Here is a 7,560-nt window from a genome sequence, read left to right on the forward strand (position 1 = left end):
AGATTAATAATTTAATCTAATTAATAGATTAGCCACTTCATCTTCTTTTTCAGAACTCACTGATTCAAAGGTAATTTTTAAGTAAAACAGATATGTATTAAAGAAGTCAGTTATACCAGTTGATTCATTGAGATACTAGTAATGCCTGTATTTAAATTATTGGGTGTTCAGACAGATTTGGTTCCACGAGTATAAACCCCATGACATATTATTCCAGTATGCCTTACTCAGTCCGGTTGACCAACCAGTGCCCACTGAATCTGTTCCCATGAAGACAAGGCATGTGGTGAAAGAAGCTTCACTTGTAGTAAGTACTCAAAGCTGCTAATCATTCTAGTCTAAATGAATACCTTCAGCAAGAAACATCTTTACTCAAAGAGTCGGCGGTTTTCTTTACCATGTGCCCGAGTATTGCTTTTCTCGTTATGCATAACATCAGAATATCCTAAGGATGACAGACTGCATTATGCAATACTTTTCTCATATTAGTATCCCATGTTTTGCTAGGTACAGATGTGTTGGTAGCTATTCAAAGCCCTTCCAGAGTATAAAATTAATAAAACAACCTTACAAAAAAGCCTTCTGTGCAGTTCATTTCAGATTACTCCCTTTTCATCCCTATTCTAAAGTCCTGAACACTTGCTTCAGGCATATTTCACTCATGGATCTACAAGATTTTGCACCTATCCCTGAGACCTAAAGTCCCACTGTCAGCCAGAAAGCAAGTGGCCAGAAAGCAAGTGACCAACTTGATATCAATTGGCCCAGCTATACCCAAATTTAATTAAACTTCTCCCTGCAACTCTAGAGGAAACCAATTTCCCTCATTATTGCTTATGTGGATAATATGTGAAATTAATTCTCCTTCACTAAGTTATCACTGCATTGAGCAGACAAACACAGATATAATGTTATTAAAAGTAATGAAATAGGTTCATCAGCAGTTAACGTTAATGTTTTGTGTCATTGGAATCTTGTGTGCAGTTTAGGACAGAATTATTCAGCTTTGCAGCTACAAGATGCAGAAGGCCAATAGTTCAAGGGCTTACAAAGGTTTTGGCATAAGGCACTAGTTACACATGGCTTTCTGTAAATGAAAAAGGGAGGCAAAAAAATGGATTCACCTTGCTGTCCCTCTCATCTTCCACAGAACAGCAAAGAGAGGGACAGAGAAGGAAATAGGGCTTCCTCTCTGCATGAGATGACAGACTCCTGCAGTAGCCCTGCAGGCCAATAATACTGTACTGACACTGCCTTTGCTACTAAGCAGTCACGGGTTTTCACTGAGATTGAAAAGTTTTAAGAGCAAGGTTTGTTAGTAGTGATTTGTCTGAACCTTTCTTTAACAACCGCAACTCTGCTTTAACAAAGCCTGTGTTAGCTATAAGAGTATTTGTCTAATAACCAGCACTAACAAGTACTATCAAGTAGCTATGCTGTGGTGAATTAGGTATTTATGACTCTAATATAGCAATGTACTGAAGAGAAGAATCCTGGTACAACAGCAGGCGTCTTGAGAAGTGGGGACACAGGATGTGATATAGGGGGATAGGCAGGGTATGGCAAGAGATGAGAAACTGGCTAATACTGGAGATCCCAAGAAAGCAAATACCTCCCATTAGACTGTTAGAGAAATGCAGATATGGAGCTGAACAAAATGAGTTTTAGGCGTATCAAAGAACAGGAATTTAACATCCATAGAATACACCATAAGTTGAGCTGCACTGTCCAGCTACAGATCTAGACAAAGCAAGATATAATAACAGCACGTTAGAAAACATATAAAACAGCCTCTAACTAAGCAAAAAAGAAAAAAAAAAGAAAGAAAGGAGGAAAAGGAAAGGAAGGAAGGAGCAAAAGCCTTTAATATCAACACGGTGGTCATCCCAGAACAGGATTCGAGATGCTTGGCTTGCACCCTGATGTACAAACCCCGGGGTGGTCAGCAGAAGAACTATAGAAGGTAGCAAATTACACTGGGAAAGGGGAAAGAGCATGTGTTGTCACACGACAAGGACTACCTGACAGCACCTGACACAATGTCTGGATTGTATTTGAACGAATTTAACTCATTAGATGATTCTGGTACGGGGAATGTAAAAATTAAGGATCACAGGTAATTATCAGAGCTGAACTGTTAAATCTAATGCTAAATCTAAATCCTTGTAACATGTTTGGTTGGGGCAGAGGCTAAAAAATTATAGCAAATAAGGTGAGGAGCACTAATTTAGTCTTAAACAGAGAGAAAGTCAAAGAGTTCGGCCTGCAGCTACATGATCAACAAAGCTATTCGCAGCTTACGCTATCTACTCTAGAAAGCAATAAACATTTAGGAGTAGTGTCATGGAGGGAACATATCCTGAAAATGCCCAATGCTATGCAGAAACATGAACCCAAGGTGGCTCCCAGGAAGCTTGTGGGAAGCCAGGCCACCAGTCACGGCTGGGAAAGTCAGCAGATGCAGAGAGCGGCAGGCGTGCTCCAGTCCACGCTGCAGGCTGAGACTAGACCAGAGTGGCAAGAACTTTAGGTCTGCGAGTGTGTCTGCAAAGTGTGCGTACGGTAAAAACAGAGATCTTAGGGCAGAATCCAGTAGCCACCTGCTATGCCCATCCCATTCGCTAAATAAATTTTAGATTTTATAAAGTCAGCGAGTGGCGCGGTTCAAGCTTTAAGGCTGTTAAGGGAACTTCGCAGTCTGACCATTCACGAAACTCTCTGCCACTCACATCCACAAGGCCAAAGACTCGAACTACTGGAACTGCAGCCGCTCGCAGCGGGCGGCTCCCATGACCCACGGGTGTCCCACCTGACTCCCTGTACACCCCAAACTCACACACAGCCAGGCCAGGTTTCCTTACCGGTTCGACCGCAGGTTTCCCGTAGCAGAGTCGCATACGTCTAGTTCCATAAACCAATTTATTCACGGCGCAGGGACATAAAAACAGGTCGAGCTGAGGATTCTGAAGAGGCCCGCAACAAAGGAACCCCTGGGCTCTTATCCGCTGCCAGTCCAAGGGCGCGCAAGTCTCGGTCTTCCGCCCTTGGGAACAAGGTCGGAAGTCCTCCTCCCCTGCGAACAAGGTCGGAACTCCTCCGCCCTGGCGGTGTCTCCCAGTGTCCATCCGCCCAGCTGGCGCCACTGGTCTCCATGCCTTTTGTTATTCAAAAAGTTGGCAGTTCACGGCTCCTGCTGTGTCTCTCAGTGTCCATTCACCTGGCTGGCAACGCCCGCCTTCGTGCCCTTTGTTAACCAAAGGCTTGGCAGTTCACAGCCTCTTCTCTCGGGCTCCCACCCAGAACTCAATCTGCATCTCAATCTGCAGCTTGCAAACCGAGCTACCTGCACCAAATGTATTCCTCAACAAGGCCACCTTCCTTTCTCGATGACACTGTGTATAGCAATTTCAGCTGTTACTATTGAGGCTTTCCCTGTGCAGTAGTATTTTTTTATTTTATTTTTCTTTGTTTTTCTGCAATAATCAGATCTGAACTAATAATAATTCTTTGATTGCTATGATAAAATTTTATTCTTCCTAATCAAAAATTCAGAATTTACATATGAGATGTGATTTCATTTTGACCGTAATAAAATCTTGAGTACAAAACACTACTCCTGTCTGAGCTTTGATTCTACACACTGACCCAACAGCCCCAGGAAAAGATACCAGATTTATGTAAGGTAAAAAACTAAAGAACTTAGCAGCATGTGATTGAATGGAAAAAAATGGCTCAAAGCTGCCCTGTTATTCATCATTTCTTTTTAATGTTTTAATTACTTTATTTCCTCTTAATAAGACCTCAGGTAAAGGAAGAAAAAGCCCACAAATTCCAATGCATATTATTTTAATGAGATAAATTTGAAGGACAGCATTTCAAAGAAAGTAACAATTCTGCTGGGATGTGAGATTTTTTAATCTCACAGGATGAGTTTTTTTCTAATGGAAATAACGTCATAGCCCTTTTTCCTGTCCATACAATTATGTGGTCAGCTGGTGAAGTGTTCTAATACTCTTAGGCCTCTGTTGTGTGCAACTGGCAGATAAATAAATTTATCTGCAAAGACCCTTGTGTAGTGACAGCAAGAGAACTCAACAGTCAAACATAGAACACTAAAAGGTCAGCGTGTAAATTCATACTCAGTCCCTCAGCCTTCTTACTTTGATATTTTAACCTGAAGAGTCGAATATAACAGCCTAGACTGGAAGGTGTGAATCCACTTCGGTCACCTTGATAAAGAGGGAAAAAAGTCTTAACTGCTGATCAGCTGGAGACATGATAGGCATGATCTGATGCCTTTTGAATATCTGACTGTGAGAGCTGGAAGATGCCCTTCCATTTCTTGGTCTGCAGACCGTCTTGGACAATTCAAAACAGATGTTCCCAGTTACAATAAAACTAATACAAAACAGATTTCTTCCTCCTGTGAAAGGGATATCTGCTTTTCCCTTTCTATCTTACCTTACTGTTGTTGTAAGCTGTTTATGCAAGTACTGCTATAATTTCTGGTTTAGCTACCTAACTTAGGTTAATAGAAAAGGGTAAATAATTCCAGAGGATAATCCATAGTATAAGTGGAAGCATTTAAAAAATCACAGTGTTTCCTCATGATTTGCAAAGCTATATACGAGTCCTGAGATGTAGAATTCTTCTCTGTGTATCAGAAGCAGGCTGCAAGTATGGGTTTCAGTTCTGGAATGTGGAGCATGGCAGCTACTACCTACTACTTCTTAAATTACTAAACTGAGAAAAATAAGATGAATGCTAAACCCATGACAAGGTAGATATGTTCCTGACTGGACAGACAGAATGATTTGAGCAATGACTTGGGGAAGTTAATCAGGGCAAAACTACCTGCCTAAATTTCCCCTGCTGTTTCAATTAAATTTTATTTTCAACTTCCTCCTGTTAAAACAATACTGTGTAGTATTGCTGTCCCAGAAAGAGCTGCTATTATCCCAAGGGAAACTGTATTTCACAGCAAGCCCAGCAATCTTTGTAGAGTCTCTCAGAAGTTCTTACTATGCTTCTGGGTACGTGTCTCTATAAAAATGCCAAGTACATAAAATATATATATAGTATGCAGTGCTGCCACTCTGCTATTCATAAGAAGGAAAAAGAAAGTAGGTCAGTATGTGAAGGACACAGGACACTGGGAATGTTCTCAAATGCAGCTTCTACTTAAGCCAAGTGAAGCCACACTGAGTATTCCAACTGAGGTGCTCCTTTTTGTCTGTAAGGATGTCAGCCAGCATCAACTAAGAGATGCAGAGCACCAAAACTTTGATTTTGATTCATGTACTGAATGGAAATATATATAGATTTCCCAATGATCTTACTGACTCTAAGATATTAAAATTGTTCTAGAGAGAATCTATGGTAATATGAACACGGACATCTCTTCTTAAGATATCTGTAAGCAGTAAATACATCCATATACCATAATGCATATAAGGCTTCTAATGGATTGTTGGGTTAATTTGCTTTGTTTTGTTTTGGTTTGGTTTGTTTTTTAAACTGGCTATAATAGTAATAATGACTTCAGTGCTGGGCATTTCCTGAGGACTAATGACCGGCTGGGATTAATGACCTGAAATGTAGCCACAGGCCATCAACTCATCCCAGCCAGCCATTAATCCTGTGGAACTACCAGTGCCTTTACTGTTATTGCTTAATTTAGTCTCCCTAATTTTAGTGTAGCTCTAAAAACTCTGCTGCAGCCACTGAGCACCTCTGTATTTTATTAGCGCTGCATTTCTACTGCTGAGCCCGGGTTGTTTTCCTAGCTGCTGATCAACTCAAAACACTGAATAGACTTTATTAAAAGTTGGTTATCAAGCTGCTGAGCATCTCCAGACATCTAAATATTTTATGTGTGTTTGCTTTGAGTGGCCCTGAGCAATTAATACATTGTTTCATTAGGAGGCTTTTTACTAACAGCTAAGTGAACACTTAATACATTTCACAAGAAGTTTATATTCCAGCCATTGAGCAGCTTTAAACACTAAATTGGTGTCATACATTTAAAAAAGAAATCACTCAGTGTATACATTTCTCACAAGTAATTTCCTGTCTCTATCCTTCTAAACATTATTCTCTTATTTTATGAGGGGTCTTTTTCAGCTGATGCATTTCTATTTAGCTTGCTGAACCTCCAGTACTTTTCATTCAAAAGCTTGGAGCTTCACTTGACTTGACTTTTCTTCCTTTCGTTCGTATAATACAAAGAAAAGAAAAGAAGACCCGTGGGAGGCAACATGGACCCCAGATTCCTTTTGGCAGTAAATTAAAGCATTAGAAAATATTTGTGTTATTCTGACCAAGACTATAACTCAGACTTTAAACTTAAAAATAATCTGTGGTGTATCCCTGCATATACAACCACCAGCAGCATGACAATCAAAATGACAGTGATTTAGTAGGTGCTCTTAATCATAGTTACAGATCTCCAGCCGAGTGCTGTCAACACCAAAATCGGCCAACATCTGCTCCTCGGGCATTTCAGCAGACAGATCTTCACGCTGCTCTATTGGGTTTGTGTGCCATGGTTTTGGTAGTGGGGGGGGCTGCAGGGGTGGCTTCAGTGAGGAGCTGCTAGAAGCTTCACCCACATCCAAAAGAACCAATGCCAGCTGGCTCCAAGATGGACTTGCCACTGGCCAAGGCTGAGCCTATCAACAGTGGTGGTAGCATCTCTGGGATAACAGCGATAAGAAGGGAGGAGTTATTGCACAGCAGAGAAGAGAATGATAATATGTGAGAGAAATAACTCTGCAGACACCAAGGTCAGCGGAGAAAGAAGGGGAGAAGGTGCTCCAGGTGCTGGAGCTGAGATTCCCTGCAGCCCCTGATGAAGACTGTGGTGAGCAGGTTCTCCCCCTGCAGCCCATGGAGATCCACGGTGGGGCAGAGATCCACCTGCAGCCCATGGAGGAGCCCACACTGTAGCAGGTGGATGGCCAAAGGAGGCTGTGGCTCTCTGGGAAGCCTGCACTGGAGCAGACTCCTGTCAGGACCTGCAGAACCATGGAAAGAGGAGCCCACTCTGGCACAAGTTTGCTGACAGGACTTGTGACCCCAGGGAGGACCCATTATGGAGCAGCCTGTTCCTTAAGGATTGCACTTTGTGGGAAGGACTCATGCTGGAGAACTTGAAAGAGGACTGTCTCCTGTGGAAGGGACCCCACACTGGAGTAGGGAAAGGTGTGAGGAAACGTCCCCCTTCAGAGGAGGGAATGGCAAAGTGTGGTGAACTGACTGTAACTCCCATTCCCATTCCCTCTCCCCCTCCCCGTTTTGCTGGGGGGGGAGGAGGTGGAGCAATCAGGAGTGAAGCTGAGCCTGGGAAGAAGACAAGGGTGGGGGAAGGTATTTTTAAGATTTGGGTTTATTCCCCATTATTCTACTCTGATTTAAATGGTAATAAATTAAATTAATTTTGCCCAAGTCACGTCTGTTTTCCCCATTACAGTAACTGCTGAGTGATCTCTCCCTGTCCTTATCTTGACCCACCAGCCTTTCGTTGTATTTTCTCTCCCGTGTCCAGGTGAGGAGAGGAGT

At 42.2% G+C, this 7,560-nt stretch overlaps 1 protein-coding gene across 1 annotated transcript in view; it reads right to left on the minus strand.

Moving 5' to 3' along the window:
- The window catches only part of LOC116784996 (endogenous retrovirus group K member 8 Gag polyprotein-like), a 34,781-nt gene extending 31,580 nt beyond the window's left edge, over positions 1 to 3,201 (minus strand). The window contains exon 1 of the mRNA XM_032684101.1: positions 2,862 to 3,201. The gene's annotated coding sequence lies outside the window, so the exon portion shown is untranslated. The remainder of the gene's footprint in view (positions 1 to 2,861) is intronic.
- Between the last annotated feature and the right edge of the window lie 4,359 nt (positions 3,202 to 7,560).

The sequence above is a fragment of the Chiroxiphia lanceolata genome, chromosome 3 (genome assembly GCF_009829145.1).
Source record: "Chiroxiphia lanceolata isolate bChiLan1 chromosome 3, bChiLan1.pri, whole genome shotgun sequence".
Lineage (NCBI taxonomy): Eukaryota > Metazoa > Chordata > Aves > Passeriformes > Pipridae > Chiroxiphia > Chiroxiphia lanceolata.